Consider the following 24,021-nt stretch of genomic DNA (forward strand, 5'->3'; position numbering starts at 1 on the left):
TTCAGACATGGATTGGACTGGACAATAGGTTGGAGAGGGATGCTGGTGAGGAGGAGCTTCTTGGATCAGGTGGACACTTGAGACTATGTTGGCATCTCCTGCCTGGAGGGGAGATGAGAGGCTGGAGGGGGTTAGAAACTGGCGAAAAAGACACGAAAAGAGAGAGTGGAGGGAGAGAGCAGGCTGTCTCATTGGGGGAGAGTAATTGGGAGTGTGTAGCAGGTGTATATGGGTTTTTGTGTGAGAGACTGACTTGATTTGTAAACTTTCACTTAAAGCACAATAAAAAGTATTTAAAAAAAACAAAAGAAAATGGTTGGTATGAATGTGGCTGTTCAGAATTAGGACTACATTTCCCAGCCTCCCTTGCAGCCAAAGGGATATTGTAAGAGGAAGTATTATGTGGCAGCTTCAGAGAAATTTCTTTGAGAGACAGCTGATGCCTACGTATTGCCCCTTATTTTTTATTCTTTCCTGGAATTCAGATGCTACCTTGGTCCATGAAATCTAGGTCACAACTTTGGATGGTAGACGGATGAGCTGGAAAGAACCAGATTCCTGAGGATTTATAGAGCAGAGATGCCCAATCAGTCTTGAACTACATACTACCAGATTTCCCTTACCTGAGACAGAATTAAAATTTTATCTTGTTTAAGCTACAATTTGTTTCTGTTACTTTTGGCCAAACCTAATCCTAACTAATGTAACAGGTATATACATTTTGAATTTTTATATTCTCAAATTTGGTATTTTAAATTTAACTTTTCAGACTCTCTAGGTTTGCGTCCCAGCTATTCCATTACTAGAAATGTTATCTTAAACAAGTTCCTTAATCTTTTTGTGCCTCGGTTTTCTCATAGAGATAATAATACAAACTACCACATTTCGTTGTTATAAGGAGCAAATGAATTGAAATATACAAAACAGATCAATGTCTGTCACATAGCAGGTGCTCAATAAATGTATGCTACTATTATTATTATTTTATCATTATTATGATTTTAAATTGTCCTCCAAAGAAGATGTCCCAACTATTCAATATTTGAAAGTGTCTCTTTCCTCTCTCTTCAGCAACACTGTGTATTTGGAAAGTTTGTTTGTCCAGTAGATGAATAGTAGTTTCATTTTTATTTGAAATTGCTTTTTAAAATTGTGAAGTTGAGTATATTTTCATTTATTTTAAGCTATTTTTATTATTTTCTGGTGACTTTCCTGTTGATGTCCTCTGTTCATTCTTTTGGGTTTTTTGTTGTTGTTGTTTTGACGTATAAAATATTTTAAAAGTATAAAGAAAAATAAGCCTTTTGTCTGCTATGGGTACTGCAAATGTTTTCCCAATTTTTCATTTGCCTTTTGACTTCATGTTTTTCATCCATGAATTTTCATTTTTAATGTAGTAAATACGATCCTCCTCCATAATAACATCTGAGGTTAGTACTCACTTCTTAGATCTCTCTCTGGATTATAAAAATAATTCCTCCATGTTTTCTCTTAGGACTTTATAGATTGATTTATTTCAAAAAAATCTTTTCTCCATCTGGAATTTAATTTGGTATAAGCAGTGAGGTAAGGATTGAAGTAATTCTGCAGACGACTGAGTTGGCGGGTTGACAAAAATGAGCCCTCTGACACAGAAATCCTGCAGAAGTTGCAGTTAGTTTACTGTGATCCGCACAACAGAGACATTTTAAACAAAATAGGAGCCATCAGGCTGGGGATGTTTGGTGAGTTTGGCACATCAGCTTTCCCCTTTGTGGGAAACACATGGGCCATTTGTGGGAAACACATGGGCCATTTGTGATGGCATTTTATGTTTCCAAGGGAAGGCTCTGGCAAGTTCAGCATAATTGCTTTACCAGGTTACAAAACTGCCTTTCACACATCAAATCACCTGGCTTTACCTTGTAGGTGATGGACACAATTTCTTCTTTTGCCACCAGGACCATCTTGCTACCTGTGTACAGGTTAGATAATAATGTTACAGCACTTCTATACCTGGCAACTGGACTAGTGATGACCCACCCATCTCTGGAGATTACAGTCAGGTACTGTTCATGGGTCAAGGTCAAGGAGGGATTGAATCCAGCAGACTGGGCCAAGACTTAGTCTCTGGTGGCACAAATGGTTAACACACTCGGCTGCTAACTAAAAGGTTGGCGGTTCAAGTCCACCCAGAGTTAACTTCAAAAGAAAGGCTTGAAGACTACTCCCGAAAAATCAGTCTTTGAAAACTTTATGGAGCACAGTTCTACTCTGACACACATGGGGTCATCATGAGTTGGAATCAACTTGATAGCAACTGGTGCTGGTGGACCAAGACATACCGCTGGGCTCCATCTTCCCCACACCCCCAGTTATTTTGACAAGCAGTTTATCATAATTGTTGAGGCACAGGCTGTAGAGTAGAACTGTCGATTTGAACTTCATTCTGCCACTTTAGAGCTGTGGGGCCTAGAGCCACATTTACTATATCTTTTTGTACTATGGTTTCTCATCTGTAAAATGGCGATTATCATACAGCGTGGGAATTAAATAAATTAATACATGTGAAGTGTTTAAATACAGCTTGGCAACAAGTCCTCAAAAAATATTAAAAAGGCCTTTCCCACACCAGACTATAAAGATAAGCTCCCTATGTTTTCACCTAGGACTTTATAAAGATTAATTTATGTAAAAAATATATAACATAACAAATGTTATAACATGTAATAAATTTACAACATTCTAATAAAAATTAAAACATTTATAAGAAAGAAATATTATAACTTTATAAAGGGTATCATTATTACTATTATTTGGATACTCCATTTGATTTGAAATGTCATCTTTGTCATACACTGAATTTGCAGATGCATTTGGGCCCAGTTCTGGATTTTCTATCATAACTCATTCAGCTGGCTTAATCACATTTGCTTTATAATATGCTTTATTATCTGCTAGAGCTTGCCTAATTCATTATGCTCCCTTTCAGAAATTTTTTTCTGGCTAAGCTTGAATTTTGATATTTACATAAAAATTTTAGAACCAGCTGCTCTAACTTAAAAATATCAATTAATATTTTATTGGGGTGCAACAAATTTACATATTAATTTAGAGAGCATTGATATTCTTACATTACTCACTTTTGCTCTTCCAATATGTTTGAAACAAAGCATGCCAGGAGTCATCAGAATATTTTTCCATCTATTTTCAAGCTCTTTTTCTTTTCAAATGTCTCTCAGATGAATTTTAAAGCCTTCAGAAAGTCTTCTTTATGTGGTTCCTGCATGTTTCTTGATAATTCTATTCCTAGTTTTTCCTTCCTTTCCCCCTTCCTCCCTCCCTGCCTTCCCTCTTTCTCTCTCTTCCTCCCTCTTCTCCTCTTGGTATGGTATGTGACACCAATTGTTTTAGTACATTTTCCAGTTCTTGTTTATATGTGGGAGAACAATTGATTTTATCCCTATGAGCCTGGATCCTGTAACTGCATCAGAAAAAGTAATGAAAATCTTCTAATTTTATCTCCCTCATATTGTAATTATAAGCACCATATATTAGAAGGAGATAAACTGAGTTAAGAGAATGTCTGTTTTAGAAGAGAGGCCCCAGGGGAGATACAGGAAAACCTGTGAAAGCCTGAACCTAGTGTAAGGCGAAAACCTGTCAGAGAAGGAAAATTCAAATATTCCACTAATGAAGAGCAATAGAATTTTGAACAGTATCCGAAACACAGAAAATGTTCCTTAAACATAATGCTATTATTATTGTTAGTAGTATTACTAAAACAGCATAAAATGAAAAAACCAAACCCATTGCCATCTAATCAATTCCAACTCCTAGCGAGCCTATAGGACAGAGGAGAGCTGTCCCACAGTGTTTCCAGGGACAGACTGGTGGATTCAAACTGCTGACCTTTTGGTCAGCAGTCAAGCTCTTAACCACTGAGCCACCAGGGCTCCAAAACACTATAGAGAACACATAAAAAGACATCATACTAAATTCTAAATACAAATGAAAACAACTCATTAACACAATAAAGGAATTACCCACCATGACCAAGTTGAGTTTAACCTAGGTACACAAGGATGTTTCATTCATCACTTTAATATAAGCAATAAGAAATATGTGTGTGTGTGTCCTCTCATAGATAATTGCAACACCGCTTCTGAATTAAAAAAAAAAAAACTTAGAAATCTAAGAACAGTAAATACCTTCCAAACACAAGGTGGAACATCTATATTAAATAAGAAATATCATATTCAATGGTAATATCATAAAAAAAATCATACTCAATGGTAAATTCATTGGAGCAAAATGGCCTCAAGCTTCTGAACATGAGAATTGCCAGGGAATTTTTTAAAGCTACTGATGCCTGAGACTCATCCCAGATCGACTAAATCAGAATCGTGTGAAGTTGGAGCCCTGGGTACCAAAGTAGAGAATAACTGCCCTAGAAGAAATTGAATTAAAATCAAGGACTGTACCAGGGTGTATATCATGATCACTTTTACATAACATTATTTTGGAAGTTCCGGCTCATGCACTAAAACGAGAAACAAATAAGAGATAAAAAATTATTGACCAAAAGGAGATAAAAATCATCCTTTGTAACCAGGGACAGATTATCCAGTAGGCAAGGTAAGCATGGCACTTACCCTGCTTACCAGATCATCAGTAGTGAACAAGTTAACATTTTTCATCACATCAAGGATTTTGCTTCTAGGTCTGGCTGACATCTGTTTCTCTCTCAACCCTACATTACCTCTTACAGAATCCAAGCCTCTTTTCAGATTTACAACGCCTGACAGGAAGAATGACCCAGTGAGCAAGGTAAGCATGGACTTACTTGTGCTTACCTACTAATCTAGTGAACAATTTCACAATGAAACTCGTGAAATTGTTCACTACAGGTGATCTGGTAAGCAAGGTAAGCACCATGCTTATTGGATAATCTGCCCCTGTTTACACCAATGTAATTATGTATTTGGAAGACCTCAGGAGAATAAACTGAAATACTTGAAGAATTTGTAAGAGAATTTATTTACGTACAAAGGTAGCTTTGCTGTGTATCGACAAAAATAGAATTAGAAGATGAAAGGACAAAGAGGATTTAATTTAGACTCTTAACTAAAAGAAAACAGAATAAACAAAAAAAAAAAAAAATGAGGAAACCAGATAAAAGATATAATGAAAGTTAGTTTTGAGAGTATAGCCTATATCTGTGATTTTTAAACTATACTTTTTTGAAGTTCTGGAGCAATGGTGATCTGCTCTTCAATGAATGAGACAAATAGGGCTGAGTAGGAGGGCCACAGACCCCAACGCTTTTTTAAAATGAAGCAGCTTCATTTATCTGCTTTCAGTGTTAAACTTCTGCCTGAGATTTTACTTGAAGTTTTTTGCCACTAACAAGTAAATACTTGAAAATCTCTAACCTAGATGAAACGTTCCTTAAGAACATTTGGGTTCCTTTGCTCTCATTGTGCTCTTGTCATTCATTTGTTCATTCAGCCACTGGTTCAGTGTTCGCTGAGTTCATTGAGTGCCACAATAAGCAAAAGTTACCAACATTTGTTGAGTACCCACTAGGTGCCAGCTACCGTGCTAGGTGCTTTATGTACTTTATCTCATTTAACCTTTACAAACACTGTGTGAGGAAGGTATTACCCCTGTGTTAGAGATAAAAAAAAATTCAAAGAAAGGAACTTGCCAAAGATCTCACAAAAGCTATAATTTGAAATTATTTCTGCCTAACTTCAGAGTTCCTTTTCTTTTTTCCATCACACTACAACTTTTCTTACCATGTAGGAAATAATGATGGCATTTGAAATAATGGCAATGGTTTGCTGATGTTTGGAGGCCAGTGAAATATTGACGGGCATGTTGATGTTAGTGGATGTGGAAAAGAAAATGAAGTTGTTGTTGGTGATGATGATGGGTATGGAATATGTATGATTCTGGTAAAAGAGATGGAATTGATCTGGATGGTCTTTATGTTGATTCATCCCTTTGTTAACTAAGGTGAATTTCAGGGGCTAGAATTTGGCCTGGACACCCTGGGTCAACTGCCTTCTGTCAAGAAGAGAAATAGGCCCACCTGTTGGGTCTGGAGAATAGAGAACGTATTTGAGGGAACTGCAGGAGCCATGTTAAAGGAGAGGAGGAGATGTGGAGTGAAGGGACTCAGGCTAAAACTGAGTCACCAACAAGGACTGCTTGCGCAGAGTGGTGGCCTGTCTGGAAACATTTCTCCACATCTGGCAGTTCTCAGAATTATAACCAAAACGTTGGCTGTTGGAACCCATCAGCTGCTCCATGGGAGAAAAGACCTGGTGATCTGCTCCCATAAAGATTACAGCGTAGGAAACCTCACGGGGCATTCTATGCTATCCTGTATGGTTGCTATGAGTCAGAATTGACTGATGGCACACAGCAACAACGCATCTATTGCACAAGTGCCAATAGTCCCTGACTCTTTTTTCTGTGCTTAGGTGGAAGGAATGGAAGCAGACGATAAGGCCGTTAGGATCACTTATTGTATTTATCTGAAACCTTGAAATTTGCTAGGACATGACAAGAACCACAAAAAACGGTTCTTATCACTGGAATGGTGTCTTTTCTTATAAAGAGATACTGGCACACGCCTGTGTCATACAGCTTGTGCCAGGGCCTGACCAGTTTTAGGTTAACTAAAGTTCTAGGTTCATAAACCCATTGCTGTCGAGCCTATTTCGACTCATAGTGACCCTATAGGACAGAGTAGAACTGCCCCACAGGGTTTCTAAGGCTGTAATCTTTACGGGAACTGACTGCCACATCTTTTTCCTGTGGAGTGTGCTGATGAATTCTAACTGCTAACCTTCCAGTTAGCAGCCAAGCACTTAACCACTACAGCACCAGGACTCCTTTCTAGGTTCATATAACTGAGCAAATAAACCCCAGTTTGTAGTAACTCGACCAGCACAGAGGACCCCCCAAACATCCTAAGACCCTGCTTAAAGCAATAAGTCCTCCCCATCTTTATTACAATATGATACAGGCAAATTTACAAAATACATTTTCTGATGAATAGCAATATGATATAGAAAACACGATGTCATGGACTCCATGAAATAAAGGTTCTTATTTTTAATGAGATCTATCATCATTTCAAACCTACATGAAGTTTTAAAAAATACCATGGGTAACTCTCAATAGGAAGTAACAATGAAGAGTTTGAGGAATCAGAGGTAACCAGATTTGGTTGTATCCCATGCAAGATGTCCTAATTTCCAAAATCATTCATGTACGGAAAGCAACAGAACAAATGCTGTATTTAAAAGCAGTAGTTCTTTCTATCCAAGTAAAATGCAACACCCCCCCCCCCCGCAAAGTTTGGAATGGAAGTAGAAGATTATTAACATCATAATTTATGTAAATGGACAGCTCTATTCATGGGAAGGTAATTGGTATCTCTCAATCGTATGATAATTATTACATAAATAGATTATAAATAATCATGTGAAAGGATTTTCATTTTCTATCTGAAACCCTGGTTGTTTGAAGGGTCTATCTACTATATTACATAAAAGCTGAAAGGAATTGACTCGTGTATGTTCCAGTGCTTTAAAAATAAAAATTCTGTTTGCTTAAAAGTTCTTTTTGTTAAGTTTGGTGGGGATGCCAGTTGCCGTCAGGTCAACCCTGACTCATGGTGACCCTGTGTGTGTCAGAGTAGAACAGTACTCCATAGATTTTTCAGTGACTGATTTTTAGGAAGTCAATCATCAAGTCTTTCTTCTGTGGCATCTCTAGGTGGACTCCATAGGGTTAACTGCGCTACCCAGGGACGCCTGTGGGAGGGTATATCCCCTTGAAAGGCATTGCCTTTGCCTCTGTCCTATGCTTTAGGGGCCTTGCCAACCAGACACTCCTTTTGTGTTTATTTATTGGCTTTTTGCTTCCCTGTCCCAGCCTTTCAGTCCTCAACCCAGAACCCAGGGGAAGACAGGAAAGTGTCTTTGTCATCTCCCTTTGCCAGTGGATGGAATATTTTCTAGTTCCCTCTTTCTGCTGAAGTTGTACATCTTCCAGGGTTCTAGCTTTATGTGGCATGCATGTGTTTTGTTTTCTATTAATTCCTGCTCTTTCTTTTTTACTTCTTTCATTGTACTTTCTTGAGATTTTATTTGCTGTTCTTTATCTATTTTCTTGACATGGATGCTTAGATTTTTCAGCCTCGCTTCCTTTCTATTAGAGGCATCTAAGTTTTAACTTTCTAGGAGGAGAGGCTCAAAGCTTAGTCTTCTTTTTCCAAGTGGCTTTCAAAATCCAAACCCCTTGGTGAGGATGATGGGCAAATTTCCCAGGTGAGCCGGAGCATTAGAGTTTGCTTACCATCTCTTTGTTGTTGTTGCTGTTTTCACTCTTATGAATTTCCTCTTTCTCACCAGTTCAGATTTGCATTTAAATGTCTGTTATATTTTATGTGTCATTTCTAAGTGTTTTGTAGTAGGAGGCTTTTCAGGTTATCTATTCTGCCATATTGCTAAAAAAAAAAAGAAGGAAGAAAAAAAACTCTGTTGCTGTCGATTCGATTCTGACTCATAGCGACCCTATAGGACAGGGTAGAACTGCCAACATACGGTTTTCAAGGAGCACCTGGTAGATTCGAACTGAGCTTTCGGTTACCAGCTGTGCTTTTAACCACTATGCCACCAGGGTTTCCATCATATTGCTAGAACTAGAAATCTAGAAAAAATAATAATACCTACAAATTGTGAGAATAAAATGAAATAGTGCCTGTAAAACCCTTATCTCCGTGGCTGCCAGATAAGAAGTTCTTGATAAATATTAGCTGCTGCTGCTATACTCCTCTCCCTCCTCCTTATTATTATTGTTGTTGCTATTACTATTATTTTATTTGCTTACCTAGATCTTAATGGGTTTCTAGTGGTAGAGGTAAAGAAATGTCATGCTTTAGGCAGCAAATCTTGCCAGGAGAAACAGTAACAGAAAGAGGAGGGAACATGTAAATTCAAATTTTAACAATGATTGTGATAAGTAGTTGAGGATATACATTGAGTGCTTTCTGCATAGACCCAGAAAAATGACACAATCAGGACAAAAATCTTACACAGAGAAAGAAATCCTGGATTTCAAGTTCAGGGCTACCATATACAGCTGCTGAGGCTGAGCACGGAACAACTCCAGGGGCTCCACTCAATAGACCAAGATGTCACGGTGGCTGTGACCAGGCTTAGGACACAGTCCTCCAAGGTATGCATTTTGGTAAAATTTAAAAGGCATCAATGATGTGGAAACAAGCTGGGCATTTTTTTGAAGCAGTCATTAGGAGTGTCCTTGCTGCCTCACAGGTGCACACCCTGTGTTAAAAATAAATGAATAGAGGCGGGGCCAAGATGGCGGACTAGGTGGACGCTACCGTGGATCCCTCTTGCAACAAAGACTCAGAAAAACAAGTGAATCGATCACATACATAACAATCTACGAACCCTGAACAACAAACACAGATTTAGAGACGGAGAACAAACAAATACGGGGAGGCAGCGATTGTTTTCAGAGCCTGGAGCCAGCGTACCAGTCAGCGGATTTTCTGGAAAAACTAGTTTCCCAGTGATGGCTCGGAGACAGCAGTCCATATCAAACCACATAAAGAAGCAGACCATGACAGCTTCTCCAACCCCCCAAACAAAAGAATCAAAATCTTTCCCAAATGAAGATACAATCCTGGAATTATCAGATACAGAATATAAAAAACTAATTTACAGAATGCTTCAAGACATCACAAACGAAATAAGGCAAACTGCAGAAAAAGCCAAGGAACACACTGATAAAACTGTTGAAGAACTCAAAAAGATTATTCAAGAACATAGTGGAAAAATTGATAAGTTGCAAGAATCCATAGAGAGACAACATGTAGAAATCCAAAAGATTAACAATAAAATGACAGAATTTGACAATGCAATAGGAAGTCAGAGGAGCAGACTCGGGCAATTAGAATGCAGACTGGGACATCTGGAGGACCAGGGAATCAACACCAACATAGCTGAAAAAAAATCAGATAAAAGAATTTAAAAAAATGAAGAAACCCTAAGAATCATGTGGGACTCTATCAAGAAGGATAACGTGTGGGTGATTGGAGTCCCAAAACAGGGAGGGGGGACAGAAAACACAGAGAAAATAGTTGAAGAACTCCTGACACAAAACTTCCCTGACATCATGAAAGACGAAAGGATATCTATCCAAGATGCTCATCGAACCCCATTTAATATTGATCCAAAAAGAAAAACACCAAGACATATTATCATCAAACTTGCCAAAACCAAAGATAAAGAGAAAATTTTAAAAGCAGCCAGGGAGAAAAGAAAGGTTTCCTTCAAGGGAGAATCAATAAGAATAAGTTCAGACTACTCAGCAGAAACCATGCAGGCAAGAAGGGAATGGGACGACATATACAGAGCACTGAAGGAGAAAAACTGCCAGCCAAGGATCATATATCCAGCAAAACTCTCTCTGAAATATGAAGGCGAAATTAAGATATTTACAAATAAACACAAGTTTAGAGAATTTGCAAAAACCAAGCCAAAGCTACAAGAAATACTAAAGGATATTGTTTGGTCAGAAAACCAATAATATCAGATACCAGCACAATACAAGGTCACAAAACAGAATGTCCTGATATCAACTCAAATAGGGAAATCACAAAAACAAACAAATTAAGATTAATTTAAAAAACAATAATAATAATACACATAACAGGGAATCATGGAAGTCAATAGGTAAAAGATCACAATAATCAAAAAGAGGGACTAAATACAGGAGGCATTGAACTGCCAGATGGAGAGTGATACAAGGCGATATAGAATGATACAAGTTAGGTTTTTACTTAGAAAAATAGGGGTAAATAAAAGGTAACCACAAAAAGGTATAACAACTCCATAACTCAAGATAAAAGCCAAGAAAAACGTAACGACTCAACTAACATAAAGTCAAACACTATGAAAATGAGGATCTCACAATTTACTAAGAAAAGCGTCTCAGCACAAAAAAGTATGTGGAAAAATGAAATTGCCAACAACACGCATGAAAAGGCATCAAAATGACAGCACTAAAAACTTATTTATCTATAATTACGCTGAATGTAAATGAACTAAATGCACCAATAAAGAGACAGAGAGTCACAGACTGGATAAAGAAACACAATCCATCTATATGCTGCCTACAAGAGACACACCTTAGACTTAGAGACACAAACAAACTAAAACTCAAAGGATAGAAAAAAATATATCAAGCAAACAATAAGCAAAAAAGAAGAGACGTAGCAATATTAATTTCTGACAAAATAGACTTTAGACTTAAATCCACCACAAAGGATAAAGAAGGACACTATATAATGATAAAAGGGATAATTGATCAGGAAGACATAACCATAATAAATATTTATGCACCCAATGACAGGGCTGCAAGATACATAAATCAAATTTTAACAGAATTGAAAAGTGAGATAGACACCTCCACAATTATAGTAGGAGACTTCAACACACTACTTTCGGAGAAGGACAGGACATCCAGTAAGAAGCTCAGTAGAGACACAGAAGACCTACTTACAACAATCAACCAACTTGACCTCATTGACTTATACAGAACTCTCCACCCAACTGCTGCAAAGTATACTTCTTTTTCTAGCGCACATGGAACATTCTCTAGAATAGACCACATATTAGGTCATAAAACAAACCTTTGCAGAGTCCAAAACATTGAAATATTACAAAGCATCTTCTCAGACCACAAGGCAATAAAACTAGAAATCAATAACAGAAAAACTAGGGAAAAGAAATCAAATACTTGGAAAATGAACAATCCCCTCCTGAAAAAAGACTGGGTTATAGAAGACATCAAGGAGGGAATAAGGAAATTCATAGAATGCAACGAGAATGAAAATACTTCCTATCAAAACCTCTGGGACACAGCAAAAGCAGTGCTCAGAGGCCAATTTATATCGATAAATGCACACATACAAAAAGAAGAAAGAGCCAAAATCAGAGAACTGTCCCTACAACTTGAACAAATAGAAAGTGAGCAACAAAAGAACCCATCAGGCACCAGAAGAAAACAAATAATAAAAATTAGAGCTGAACTAAATGAATTACAGAACAGAAAAACAATTGAAAGAATTAACAAAGCCAAAAGCTGGTTCTTCTAAAAAATTAACAAAATTGATAAGCCATTGGCTAGACTGACTAAAGAAATACAGGAAAGGAAACAAATAACCCGAATAAGAAACGAGAAGGACCACATCACAACAGAACCAAATGAAATTAAAAGAATCATTTCAGATTACTACGAAAAATTGTACTCTAACAAACTTGAAAACCTAGAAGAAATGGATAAATTCTTGGAACAATACTACCTACCTAAACTAACACATTCAGAAGTAGAACAACTAAACAGACCCATAACAAAAAAAGAGATTGAAACGGTAATCGAAAAACTTCCAACAAAAAAAAGTCCTGGCCCGGACGGCTTCACTGCAGAGTTCTACCAAACCTTCAGAGAACACTTAACACCACTACTACTGAAGGTATTTCAAAGCATAGAAAAAGACGGAATACTACCCAACTCATTCTATGAAGCTACCATCTCCCTGATACCAAAACCAGGTAAATACATTACAAAAAAAGAAAATTATAGACCTATATCCCTCATGAACATAGATGCAAAAATCCTCAACAAAATTCTAGCCAATAGAATCCAACAACACATCAAAAAAATAATTCACCCTGATCAAGTGGGATTTATACCAGGTATGCAAGGCTGGTTTAATATCAGAAAAACCATTAATGTAATCCATCACATAAATAAAACAAAAGATAAAAACCACATGATCTTATCAATTGATGCAGAAAAGGCATTTGACAAAGTCCAACACCCATTTATGATAAAAACTCTTACCAAAATAGGAATTGAAGGACAATTCCTCAACATAATAAAGGGCATCTATGCAAAGCCAACAGCCAATATCACTCTAAATGGAGAGAACCTGAAAGCATTTCCCTTGAGAACGGGAACCAGACAAGGATGCACTTTATCACCGCTCTTATTCAACATCGTACTTGAAGTCCTAGCCAGGGCAATTAGTCTAGACAAAGAAATAAAGGGTATCCGGATTGGCAAGGAGGAAGTAAAGTTATCACTATTTGCAGATGACATGATCTTATACACAGAAAACCCTAAGGAATCCTCCAGAAAACTACTGAAACTAATAGAAGAGTTTGGCAGAGTCTCAGGTTATAAAATAAACATACAAAAATCACTTGGATTCCTCTACATCAACAAAAAGAACACCGAAGAGGAAATAACCAAATCAATACCATTCACAGTAGCCCCCAAGAAGATAAAATACTTAGGAATAAATCTTACCAAGGATGTAAAAGACCTATACAAAGAAAACTACAAAGCTCTACTACAAGAAATTCAAAAGGACATACTTAAGTGGAAAAACATACCTTGCTCATGGATAGGAAGACTTAACATAGTAAAAATGTCTATTCTACCAAAAGCCATCTATACATATAAGCACTTCCAATCCAAATTCCAATGTCATATTTTAAGGGGATAGAGAAACAAATCACCAATTTCATATGGAAGGGAAAGAAGCCCTGGATAAGCAAAGCATTACTGAAAAAGAAGAAGAAAGTGGGAGGCCTCACTCTACCTGATTTCAGAACCTATTATACAGCCACAGTAGTCAAAACAGCCTGGTACTGGTACAACAACAGGCACATAGACCAATGGAACAGAATTGAGAACCCAGATACAAATCCATCCACGTATGAGCAGCTGATATTTGACAAAGGCCCAGTGTCAGTTAATTGGGGAAAAGATAGTCTTTTTAACAAATGGTGCTGGCATAACTGGATATCCATTTGCAAAAGAATGAAACAGGACCCATACCTCACACCATGCACAAAAACTAACTCCAAGTGGATCAAAGACCTAAACGATAAAGATCATGGAAGAAAAAATAGGGACAACCCTACGAGCCCTAATACAAGGCATAAACAGAATACAAAACATTACCAAAAATGATGAAGAGAAACTCGATAACTGGGAGCTCCTAAAAATCAAACATCTATGCTCATCTAAAGATTTCACCAAAAGAGTAAAAAGACCACCTACAGACTGGGAAAGAATTTTCAGCTATGACATCTGAGACCAGCGCCTGATCTCTAAAATCTACATGATTCTGTCAAAACTCAACCACAAAAAGACAAACAACCCAATCAAGAAGTGGGCAAAGGATATGAACACACATTTCACTAAAGAAGATATTCAGGCAGCCAACAGATACATGAGAAAATGCTCTCGATCATTAGCCATTAGAGAAATGCAAATTAAAACTACGATGAGATTCCATCTCACACCAGCAAGGGTGGCATTAATCCAAAAAACACAAAATAATAAATGTTGGAGAGGCTGCGGAGAGATTGGAACTCTTATACACTGCTGGTGGGAATGTAAAATGGTACAACCACTTTGGAAATCTATGTGGCGTTATCTTAAACAGTTAGAAGTAGAACTACCATACAACCCAGAAATCCCACTCCTCGGAATATACCCTAGAGATACAAGAGCCTTCACACAAACAGATATATGCACACCCATGTTTATTGCAGCTCTGTTTACAATAGCAAAAAGCTGGAAGCAACCAAGGTGTCCATCAACGGATGAATGGGTAAATAAATTGTGGTATAATCACACAATGGAATACTACGCATCGGTAAAGAACAGTGACGAATCTGTGAAACATTTCATAACATGGAGGAACCTGGAAGGCATTATGCTGAGCGAAATGAGTCAGAGGCAAAAGGACAAATATTGTATAAGACCACTATTATAAGATCTTGAGAAATAGTAAAAACTGAGAAGAACACATACTTTTGTCGTTACAAAGAGGGGAGGGAGGGAGGGAGGGAGAGAGTTTTTTATTGATTAATCAGTAGATAAGAACTGCTTTGGGTGTAGGGGAAGACAACACTCAATACATGGAAGGTCAGCTCAGTTGGACTGGACCAAAAGCAAAGAAGTTTCCGGGATAAAATGAATGCTTCAAAGGTCAGCGGAGCAGGGGTGGGGGTCTGGGGAAAATGGTTTGAGGGGACTTCTATGTCAATTGGCAAAATAATTCTATTATGAAAACATTCTGCTTCCCACTTTGAAATGTGGCGTCTGGGGTCTTAAAGGCTAACAAGCGGCCATCTAAGATGCATCAATTGGTCTCAACCCAACTGGAGCAAAGGAAAATGAAGAACACCAAGGTCACACGACAACTAGGAGCCCAAGAGACAGAAAGGGCCACATGAACCAGAGACCTACATCATCCTGAGACCAGAAGAACTAGTTGGTGCCCGGCCACAATCGATGACTGCCCTGACAGGGAACACAACTGAGAACTCCTCAGGGAACAGGAGATCAGTGGGATGCAGACCCCCAAATTCTCATAAAAAGACCATACTTAATGGTCTGACTGAGACTAGAGGAATCCCGGCGGCCATGGTCCCCAGACCTTCTGTTGGCACAGGACAGGAACCATCCCCGAAGACAACTCATCAGACACGAAAGGGACTGGTCAGCGGGTGGGAGAGAGATGCTGATGAAGAGTGAGCTAATTATATCAGGTGGACACTTGAGAGTGTGTTGGCAACTCTTGTCTGGAGGGGGGATGGGAGGATAGAGAGAGAGGGAAGCTGGCAAAATTGTCACGAAAGGAGAGACTGAAAGGGCTGACTCAATAGGGGAAGAGCAGGTGGGAGTACGGAGTAAGATGTATGTAAACTTATATGTGACAGACTGATTGGATTTGTAAACGTTCACTTGAAGCTTAATAAAAGTTAATAAAAATAAAAAATAAATAAATAAATGAATAGCTGAGAAGGATCGCTTGGTACAGCTTTCATTTGTCTGTCTCCTACTGACGTTGCTCTGTCTCCAAGCCCTGGGATACCCCTGACGAATCAGATGGGTAAAATCGTGTGGTATTCAGTCATTCAAAACTATTTGAAGCAGAAGAACTGAGTACTGGATCCGTAATTTGTGTGTCATTTGGTTCCTCTTCTAGCTCTCCCTTTTGTATGCTCTTTTCCATCCTATTTTTTTTTACTCTTCTGCCCCTTGCCTGTTTTCTAATGTCCTCTCTTTTCTGACCACTTTTGTCTTCTGCCCCCTACAGAAAACACAGCCACTCTCCCCACCCAGACAAGCTATACAGAAAACAGTTCTCCTGAGAAACAGTTTCTTCCGGTTCTGGTTGGGTTTTTAGATCGAGGTCATAGCCTCCATGAACTGCTCCCTCCTTAGCTATGAAATCAGAAGAACTGGATGGTGCCTGGCTACCAATACTGAATGTGCTGATCAAGGAATCATAGATGAATCCTGATCAAAAGGGGGAAAATGTAGAACAGAATTTAAAATTCTTTTAGAATCCAGACTTACTGGACCTATTGAGACTGGAGGAACCCCCAAATCTATTGCTCTGAGAAAAATGTTCAAACCCTAAATTTTCCCCTGAAGTCATCTTTAAACTAAAACTGTTAAGCTAAATTAGTAAATAATGTTCATCTTGCACCTTTTTAAAGAATTATATATTTGAGATCAAATTGTCAACAGTAACTTTAAAGTATAGATGAGCGAAGCTTACAGAGTAGTGAGTCTGAGTCAATGGTGAAAAAACAATATGGGTAGAGATAGCAAGAATGGTGACACAACGTGACGAATGTACCCAATATTATTGAATTGTACATGTAGAAATTGATGAATAGGTGTATGTTCTGCTGTGTATATTTTCACCAAAAATAAAATAAAATATCAAGGACATAGTCCTTGGAAGGACTGCTGGGAGCTAGGCAGACTCTACCTTTAGGAAGTGAACCCACCCACTGCCATCGAGTCAATTCCAACTCCTAGCGACCCTTTAGAACAGAGTAGAACTGCCCCATTGTGTTTCCAAGGCTGTATTCTTTACAGAAGCAGACTGCCACATCTTTCTCCCACAGGATGGCTGGTGGGTTTGAACTGCCAGCCTTTTGGTTAGCAGCCAAACATGTAACCAGTGCACAACCAGGGCTCCTTCCATTGCTGGGGAGAATGCAAAACGGTACAACTGTTGTGGAAAACAGTGTGGCAGTTCCTCAAAAAAACTAAAAATAGAACTACTCTGTAACCCAGCAATTCCACTCCTAGGTTTATACACAAAAGTCTTGGAAGCAGAGACTCAGAGACTTGTACACCAATGTTCATTGCAGCACTATTCACAATAACCAAAAGGTTATTGCCCACCTACAGATGAATGGATAAACAAAATGTGGTACATACATACAATGGAATACTACTCAGCCAGGAGAAGAAATGAAGTCTTGATACACGCTTCAGTATGGTTGGAACTTAAAGATATTATGCTGAGTGAAATAAGTCAATCACAAAAGGACAAGTATTGTATGACCTCACTTACATAAAAAGACAAGAAAAGCAGACATATAGAGACCAAAGTTTATTAGTGGGTACCAGATGTGGGGGAAGGAGGGCTCACGGTGATGGAAAAATCACATTGATTAAGGGTAGGGTTGCACAGCCGATTTTTATAATTGTCAGTAAATTATACATCTGTAAAGAAATTGAACTGGCAAAAGTTGTATGATAGATGTATGTACAACAATAGCTAGAAGAGAGTAGCTGCTGAGGCTGCTCATGTGCAGTTCAAAACCTCATGGAGTTTGATTCCTTGGTTTGGAAGTTTAGGGTCATGGTTTCAGGGGACATCCCACTTGATTGACCTAATAATGTGCTTAGTGCTTCTGTTCTACCTCCTAGTTTGTTGTATAGTGCCTGGCGTCTTAAAAGCTGGCAAGTGGCCATCCAAGTCATGATAATTGGTCTCCATTCACCTGGAGCAACAGAAAAAGGAGTGTCAGAAATAGGAGGAGGATAAGGAATATGTGGCTAATTGCCTCCATTAATAACTGCCTCCTTTGCCAGGAGACCAGAAGTACTGGATCTTTGATGAAAGGTTCTATAGAAGAGTTCTGATCAAAAGAGGGAAAAACAGAACAGAATCTCATATTTTCATGGACTCCAAATGGATGAAGCCCTGAAAACTATTGTTCTGAGATAAGCTTTAAAACTTTAACCAAAAATATCCCCTGAAGTCTTCTTAAAAGCAAACAATAGTTTAGCTTAACTAGTAAAAAATGTCTGCCTTGAGCGTTATGCTCTTTTAAGATCTCTGTACATGGGAAAAAGCGACAACAGCAATTCGAAAGATTAGATAGGAAACTTAGGGGGCAGTGGGTTTATGTTAAATGACAGAGGAACAACTCTGAAAAGGAGGATGAGAGTGGTTGCACAACTCGAAGAATGTAACCGATGTCACTGAATTGTACATGTAGAAACATTTGAATTGGTGTGTGTTTTGCTGTATATATTCTCAACAACAACAACATAAAAATTTTTTAAATGAAAAAGTATTGACAAAAGTGTCCTTCAGCATTTTCAGGATCTAATGATGCTGTTCATCAGCAAAGCAATCAGATTGTAAATTAGCTGTATTATGCGATACAAAGAGTAATTAAAATTAACCTCTGTAGAAAAGGCTCTATGACATAGTAGAGAGCAAAGCCCTGGAGAGATTAGAGTAGGCTTCAAGCCCATATTCAGACTGAGAAAGCTGAGGACACAAAGTCTCTGAACTGAGGAAGACTGTGGCTCTAAGCAAGTGGTGCCTTCAGGGAAGTCTAAATAGCTGGGTTTGGCTGGAGAATTGGCCTTTGGGGAGTGGGAGAAGGTTGTTAGGGAGATCATAAAGTGCCTGGAAATGTTACAGAGCTTGGGTTTTATTGTCTACAGAGCAGTATTTAAATATTTTAAATGCTGAGGTGACACAATCAGATTTGTGCTTAGAAGACCCTCCTTATAATTGTGTGTAGGATGGATCAGGGAGGCCATGCCTGGAAGCAGTGGGACTAAAAAAAAAAAAAAAAATCCAGGCAAGAGATGATGAGTACCTGACCTAAGTGGCAGAAGGGACAGAAGGTGGGAATGTTTGGGAACTATTTAGGAGGCAGAATTGACAGGCCTTGGTGACTGATTGGAAGTGAGGAGCATCCTACAGATGATGAATATGTGTGGAATCCACAATAGATTTTCATCCTTACCGATATTTTCCAAAGAATGTCACTCAAACTCCTAGAAGAAGGAAGGAAGAATTCTCTGAATGAAAGAGCCCCGGGCATCAAAGAACTATGTCCTCTTTTTAAGAAAGTCAGGAACCAGGGAGGAATCTTCCAACCTAGTGATTGGTCACTGAGGGACATCTACCCACTCATAACAAGCCCGACATTCTGTGGTATGTACTGAACAGACAAACTGGCCGGCATCCATTCTGATTGATGACTGCCATGTCTTGTGAGTTGTCGAATATTATAATCATCACCCATGTTTTTTCACCAAAGGGGCAGACCAACCAACTTATTTGATTAGCGTAAGAGGTGCTAAAAAGGATAAGTTCTGAATCCTTAGTTACTCAATGGAAAGCATATTTTTTAATATCCCTAAGTCCCTTGGAGGAAAAGGAAGATTAAGGCAAAAACCAGTTGTTATTGAGTTGATTGGTACTCATGGAAACCCCATCTGGCAACCCCAAGTGTGGGGAGTAGACTGCACCTCATAGGGTTTTCATGGCTCTGAACTTTCGGAAACAGATTACCAGGGCTTTCTTCTAAGGCATTTCTGGGTGTGTTCAAACTGCCAACCTTCCAGCTAGTGGTCAAGCACTTAACCGTTGCACAACCCAAGGACTCCAAAGGAAGACTAGATACCAGAATCTAAGGAGAGGGATTGCTGGATGGTATTAAATGCCCAGTGAAGAAAAGGGAGGTTCAGGAATAGCTTGAACAGGGTTTTAATGCTTATTTGATTACTAGAAGAGAAGGCAGGTCTAGCTCTGCTAGAAACAGCCTGGGTCTCACACTGTGCACCCAGCTGCTCTGCACCCTCTGTGCAGGTTAGTCATTCTGGGTCTGTGCAAACTGATACCATCCTGGGAACATTGCAGTAGTGTCTGCAGTATTCAGCCTCCCCACAGGAAGTGGCAGGAAGGGTATGGGCAGGAGAGACCCATTGCCTATCGATTTAGTGGAAAGCAAGAGACAAAGTCATTTTGCCTATACCCAAAGGAAAGTCCTGGGAACTTTGGGGTGATTGAAGTAGAGACAAACACCCCCCCCCAAAAAAAAAGCCTCTTTAAAGAAACTTAATCTGTTTATGAAATTATATATTAAAAAAAAATAACTACTGTTGGCTATTTTCACTGTTGGAAAGTGAGTTAGAAGTAAGTCATTAGATATGTCTTTCGGCCAGCTAAGAAAGTAAATTTCTGAAAAGTAGACCAAAAAAGAAGTTAAGCCCATTTAAAACCTGTTCCTGGAAAACTTTATTCTCCATATGGTCTCTATAGTTTAATAAGAATTTTCAGAGAGCCTGAAAATATGAAGAAAGCTGCTAATCAACTCTCCCAAGCAGCCTATTGAAAAGGCTTCCAAGACTGGGAAGACAGATGCATTAATCAATAGCTTTCAAAGTAGCAAGGCTTCCAGCAATAATCAGGAAAGGCATCTGTCAGCAACGGTGAACTTCTTCATCGGAACCAAAAACAACATAAACTTCCAGATCAGATCATCCCAAAGATCTACATGTTGGAAATGCCTTATGGCCCATGTCCCCCACAACTTAGATGTGTAGAAGATGACAGAATTTAACTGTAAGCTTTGCTATGAATTCTCAAGTTTCACTCTTGCTATCTCTGTGTTTATGTCTTGCTCTCTCCCTCTCTGTTTCTTGGTCTCTGTATTTCTGAAGGTAAGTTTGTCTCTCTGTGGGTGCATGTGTCACACACACACACACACACACACACAGAGTCAGGGACTCCTCAGATGAGGCCAGTTGTGGACTTGGTCACAGACTGGCCTTCACGGGCGGGTAGGGGCAGGGAGGGAGACTGAATGCTCCTGCCGTTGTGTTTGGTGACACCTAGAAGTAGGGGCAGAGTGAAGACCTAGGACTGCCTCAGGCTCCAGGATAGCTCAACATTACCTTCATCTTCATGCATCTTAAAAGTTTATCTAGGGCCACGTGGTCTCCATGAGCACAGTCTTCCAACAAAAAAAAAGGATGAGTAGTTAAAATGGGCTGGAGTGTGGTCTTAATCAGTCATCCCCAACTGGGACCTTGTATCCTCCAAGTCAGAACTTTAGCAAGTGACTAATGGTCTAGAAAGGAAGGTTTATTTTCTCTGATGCAAATGTAGGGCACCCTCATGGCCCAAGAGGACCCCCTTTCCCCTCAGTCTTTATCATCTCACGAGGTACCTATATGCTGCCAAGATGGAAAGAGGTAGTTAATGTGGACATTTGGAAAGTATTTTTTCTTTGATGGAATGGGGGTTGTTGAGTGTAGATGAAAAACCATATTTCAAGGACATTTTAGGCTAAAATCAGGGTTGGTTTACTGATCTGGGAACACAGCCATCAGATGTAACATTTCTGTGAGAAATTGCTTTCTGCAGAATTGGAAACCCAACTCATTTGAAAGTTAGAGATGTCTTTACGGACACATAGTAGAAATTGATAATGATGATATTAAGCATTCAGTGGCAGCAGCTGCTAGCTGTCTTCCAAATTCCATAGGAATAGAATTTTTAGTTGAGCACATGGCCTCTCAAAGTAAAGGTTACCTTAATGAGCTTTCCTTGCAGCTAGGTGTGGCTATTGACTAATTTTGGGCTAATAAGATGATGGCACTAGAATTGCTTGATGACATGTGGTTATGGTTATGTGTCTGGGGGATTTGGATGTAGGTATGGGAGCCCTTTGCCTTTTTTCCTTCTTCCCTTCTTCCATCCTGCTGCTTGAAATGCATGTGCTGCCATCTTGATTTATAGGTCAAGCCACACACAGCAGTACAATCGTATAGAAAAAGCCTTTTTTTCCCTGTCACCATAAAGCATTATACCAGCTCTGATCTTCTTTCCTGGATGTTTATGTAAGAATAATAAACTGCAATCTTGTTTAAGTTACTGTCATGGGGGGGAGGGGCTTGCTGTCACTCACAGCCAAACCTAATTCTAACTAATAAACATTTATTACCATAAATCCTAATAGTGACAGACATGAGTCTGCCATTTGGTATTAACTCAGCATCTAGATTGAATTGCTTTTGTAAATTAGCCTTGCAAGCATGTATGAGCATCACACTCTCTCTTTGGTATAAAGAAGCTCAGGTTAGTAAGGTCTTTGATTAGCATCCAACTCTAGAAACACTTGGGGTCACCATGAGTTGGAATCAACTCAACAGCAATTAGTTTGGTTTTTTCCTTTTACAGCATCTATATTTCTGCTATCAATTATTTGCAATTGCTAGTAAGTCTGGTAAGAATTGATCGTTTTTGCAATGGAACAGATTCTTTTGAACTCATCCCAAAGGTCTGTGTTAAGAAAAACATGAGAACTTGGGAATTTTCTTTCCTTTTGATCTTTCTAAAATATGAAAGTAGTTAAGGGTCCAGTCTGACTGAAGGAAGAATATGACGGCAGAGTGAAAAACAGCTATTTCGGGGGCTGGCTGGTCTGGAATGGCCTCACTCACATATCTGGTAGTTGGCTGGCCATCAGCTGAGTCACTGGGTGACCAGGCCGTGTGCCTTTCATTATCCAGCAGGCTGGCCTGGACTTGTTCACATAGTGGTACAAAGTTTCTTGAGGTCTAAGCTCAGAACCACCATACTATCACTTGTATCACATTCTTTTGCCCAAAACAAGTCACAAAGCTAGTCCAGATTCAAATAAAAAACCAAAACCTGTTGCCATTGAGTCAATTCCAACTCACAGTAACCCTATAGCACAGAGTAGAACTGCCCCAAAGGGTTTCTAGGCTGTAATCCTTATGAAAGCAGGCTGCCATATCTTTCTCCCACTGAGTGGCTGGTGGGTTCCAACTGCCAACTTTTCAGTTAGCAGCCGAGCACTTCACCACTGCGCTACCAAGGCTCCTTAGAGTCCAGATTGAAAGGATGGGGAAACAGATTCCACATCTTGATGGGAGGGTCCTCAGAGTCACACTGCAATGGGTATAGATTTAAGAAGGGGTGAAGAACTGCAAGCTTATTTTTAACCAATCTACCACACTATGGTTCTTCCGTAAAACTCTTCTATAGTGCTGATCAAACAGGACCGGACATTCACAAGAAGGCAGATCAGTTCCTCCAGGGATTAATGAAGAGAGTAGCATTGTAGTTGTGATTTCTTAATTGAGAATCAGGTGGTTTCAGCTTTAGTTCTCTGCTTCTCAGACAAATCACCATAATCATTTCATAATTCGGTTTTTAATTCAATCTCCTTTTCTCCCCAATCCCACTAGCCAGGTAATGACAAGCAAGGGGAGCTGTGTCACAGTGGAAATGCTAATTAAGGTAGCCTTTTTTTTTTACCTCTGAACCCTACTATTCATCTCTTTATTCAACTAAGAAGCATCACCCCTATGATTTGTTCTAAGAGTTTTATGTTTTTAGTTCTTATATTGGATTTTGAATGCCCCTTTATGTTTCAAGTGAACTCTGCATGTTGTTGTTGTTATTGCTAGCTGCCATCAAAAAAAAAAAAAAAAAAAAAACCATCACGTCAGCCCCCAACTCATGATGACCACGTGCACAACAGAATGAATGCTATCAGGTCCTGTGCCATCCCCATGATTGGTTGCAGATCTCGCATTTGTGATCCGTAGGATTTTTCTTGGCTGATTTTCAGAATTAAATGACCAGACTTTTCTTTCTAGTCTGTCTTAGTCTGGAAACTCTGCTAAAACCTGTTCAACCATTCATCTGTTGATGGGCACTTAGGTTGTTTCAATCTTTTTGCTCATGTGAATAATGCTGCAATGAACATAGGTATGCAAGTTTATTCTTGTCATTGCTCTTATATCTCTTGAATGTATACC

Source organism: Loxodonta africana, chromosome 8 (genome assembly GCF_030014295.1).
Source record: "Loxodonta africana isolate mLoxAfr1 chromosome 8, mLoxAfr1.hap2, whole genome shotgun sequence".
Lineage (NCBI taxonomy): Eukaryota > Metazoa > Chordata > Mammalia > Proboscidea > Elephantidae > Loxodonta > Loxodonta africana.